We start from the raw sequence: 3,949 nt of genomic DNA on the forward strand, positions 1-3,949 counted from the left end.
TCTCACCAAGCTGCGCCCCCCGGTAAGTAGCACCTCTCAGTACCAGCCCGGCGGAGCCCAGTCCCAGACAAGGCCCATCTGGTCAAGCAGGCGTCCTCCACCGAGTCGATGACGAGGATGCGGGATAGGCATCGTCGACGTCGATGCGGGAAAAATTGCTTTAACTAAAAAAATAACAACAAACGTGACATCTTCAACTAGTTCTATTAATCCAACTAGTTCTTACTAAAAATAAACTTACTATAAATAAAAATAAACTAGTACCTAATTAGTACCCAGTTCTTACTAACTAATTAGTACCTAGGAACTACTGCCTTAATTACCATCTAATTTGATGAACCTAGGGGTGGAAAGTGGTAGCAGATATTCCAATTATCCAACTTAAAAGTGAAATAAGTGGTCAAATTTTACTCGTTTTATGATTAATCTTAGAAATTATTATGCATTACAATAGTGTTTATTCATCATCTAAGAAAACATCATTTAAGAAAACATCCGAGCCGCATCCGTATCCGATAACATCCGCATCCGATTCGTTTCTACCCATAGATGAACCCTAACTAATTTGATGCAACTAAAATTTGAAGAACCCTAGGTAGAGGTAGGGGAGGGGAAGGAGCAGGCGTGCTCACCTCGGGTGCCTGCGGTGAGGGAGGGGTAGGCGGCATCAAGGTCGGGGTTGGGGCTCGGGCGCACGGCGAAGGGCGGCGTCGAGGTCGGGGTCGGGGCGGCGTCGAAGGTGTGCGGAGAGCAACGGGAAAGCGTGCGGCGGCCGATGGGCGACGGCGGCGGTGACATCAGAGGAGTTGGATTTGGGGGAAGTGGCCATGGGGAAGAACGAACCGCACGGTTAAGTCAGAAGTACAGTAGCGCATTCCAGGAAGTGCCTACTGCTAAGTTAGCTACAACACGTTCCTCGATACGCGTTACTGCTATTCGTTTCTCTTTTTCCCATTTTTCATTTATTTTTCTTTACATTTTTTTCTTTCACCTTTTTCTATTTCTTTCATTTTCATTTACTTTTCTATTTGGTTCCATTTAATTTTATTTCCTTTAGCGCTGATACAAAGCAAGTAGCGGTAGCGCGGTTCGAAGTAGATCGCTATTACTATGTGTAGCCTATCGACTAAGCCGTGAGAATTTTAGTAGTAGCGCTTTTATCTCCAGGCGCGCTACTGCTACAACTGTATCTGTAGCGCCATTTACGCCAGCATGCTATTGCTACTTAGCACCAGCGTGCTTTTTCGACACGCGCTACTGCTAAAGTTCTGTGTATAAGGTTTTCCCGAGTAGTGACAATTTGCCTATTGAAACTCTAGGAGGTCCTCCTCCACCTAAAGTTGATCCTGTGCTTGAATTAAAACAATTGCCAGACACTTTGAAATATGCTTATCTCGATGAGAAAAAGATATATCCTGTTATAATTAGTGCTAACCTTTCAGAACATGAAGAAGAAAGATTATTGAAAGTTCTAAGGAAGCACAGGGCTACTATTGGATATACTCTTGACGATCTTAAGGGCATTGGTCCCACTCCATGTCAGCACAAGATTAATATGGAACCTAATGTTAAACCCGTTGTTGATCACCAACGTCGGTTAAATCTAAAGATGAAATAAGTGGTAAGAACGGAAATATTAAAACTTCTGGAAGCAGGTATAATCTATCCTATAGCTGATAGTAGATGGGTAAGTCATGTTCATTGTGTCCCTAAGAAGGGAGGTGTTACTATTGTTCCTAATGATAAGAATGAGCTTATTCCACAAAGAATTGTCACAGGCTATAGGATGGCAATTGATTATAGAAAATTAAATAAAGCAACTAGAAAAGATCATTACCCTCTGCCTTTTATCGATCAAATGTTAGAAAGATTATTTAAGCACACACATTTTTTCTTCCTTGATGGATATTCTGGCTTTTCACAAATACCTGTTTTACAACCTGATCAAGAAAAGACCACGTTTACTTGTCCTTTTGGAACTTTTGCTTATAGATGTATGCCTTTTGGTTTATGTAATGCACCTGCTACCTTTCAAAGATGTATGACTGTTATATTCTCTGATTTTTGTGAAAAGATTGTTGAGGTTTTCATGGATGACTTTTCCGTTTATGGGAAGTCTTTTGATGATTGTTTAAGCAATCTTGATCGAGTTTTGCAGAGATGTGAACAAACAAATCTTGTCTTGAATTGGGAGAAGTGCCACTTTATGGTTAACGAAGGTATTGTTTTGGGCCATAAAATTTCTGAGAGAGGCACTAAGGTGGACAAAGCCAAGGTTGATGCAATTGAGAAAATTCCATGTCCTAAAGATATCAAAGGTATTCGTAGTTTCCTTGGTTATGCTGGTTTCTATAGGAGGTTTATCAAAGACTTTTCTAAAATTTCTAGGCCTCTTACAAATCTTTTGCAAAAGGATATCCCCTTTGTGTTTGATGATGATTGTTTGGAAGCTTTTCAAACACTAAAGAAAGCCTTAATTACTGCACCTGTTGTTCAACCACCTGATTGGAACTTGCCTTTTGAGATTATGTGTGATGCTAGTGATTATGCTGTTGGTGCTGTTCTAGGACAAAGAGTTGATAAGAAACTGAATGTTATCCATTATGCTAGTAAAACTCTAGACAGTGCTCAATGAAACTATGCTACTACTGAAAAAGAATTCTTAGCAGTGGTGGTGTTTGCTTGTGATCTTACATTGTTGATTCTAAAGTAATTGTTCACACCGATCATGATGCTATAAAATATCTTATGGAAAATAAGGATGCTAAACCAAGACTCATTAGGTGGATTCTTCTACTACAAGAATTTGATTTGTATATCATTGATAGGAAAGGAGCAGAGAACCCCGTAGTTGATAACTTGTCTAGGCTTGAAAATATTCTTGATGACCCACAACCTATTAATGATAGCTTTCCTGATAAACAACTAGATGCAATAAATGTTTCTAATAGTACACCTTGGTATGCTGAGTATGCTAATTATATTGTTGCTAAATACATACCAACAAAAGAAAAAAAATTCTTCTATGATTTAAGACATTACTTTTGGGATGACCCACATCTTTATAAAGGAGTAGATGGTATTATTAGACGTTGTGTACCTGAGCATGAACAGGAACAAATCCTACGGAAATGTCACTCTGAAGCTTATGGAGGACATCACACGGGAGACAGAACCGCTCATAAGGTATTGCAGTCTAGTTTTTATTAGCCTACTCTCTTCAAAGATGCCCGTAAGTTTGTCTTGTCCTGTGATGAATGCCAAAGAATAGGTAATATCGGTATGCATCAAGAAATGACTATGAATTATTCACTTGATATTGAACCATTTGATGTTTGGGGATTTGGTTTCATGAGACCTTTTCCTTCCTCTAATGGGTATACACATATTTTGGTTGCTGTTGATTATGTTACTAAGTGGGTAGAAGCTATTCCAACCAGTAGTGTTGATTACAACACCTCTATTAAAATGCTTAAGAAGTTATTTTCCCAAGGTTTGGAGTCCCTAGATTTTTAATGACTGATGGTGTTTCACATTTTATTCATGGTGCTTTCCGCAAAATGCTTGCTAAGTATGATGTTAACCATAGAATTGAATCACCTTATCATCCTAAGTGTAGTGGTCAAGTTGAACTTACCAATAGAGAAATAAAACTAATCTTACAAAAGACAGTCAATAGGTCCCGGAATAATTGGTCTAAGAAATTAGATGATGCACTTTGGGCTTATAGAACAGCATATAAAAATCCTATGGGCATGGCTCCATATAAAATGGTTTACGGAAAAGCTTGTCATTTGCCTCTTGAGTTAGAACATAAAGCATATTGGGAAATTAAAGAACTCAATTATGATTTCAAACTTGCTGGTGAAAAGAGGTTATTCGATATTAGCTCATTAGATGAATGGACCCAGGAAAATGCAAAGTTATTCAAAGAAAAAGTTAAAATATG

The sequence above is a fragment of the Triticum aestivum genome, chromosome 3B, assembly GCF_018294505.1.
Source record: "Triticum aestivum cultivar Chinese Spring chromosome 3B, IWGSC CS RefSeq v2.1, whole genome shotgun sequence".
Taxonomy (NCBI): domain Eukaryota; kingdom Viridiplantae; phylum Streptophyta; class Magnoliopsida; order Poales; family Poaceae; genus Triticum; species Triticum aestivum.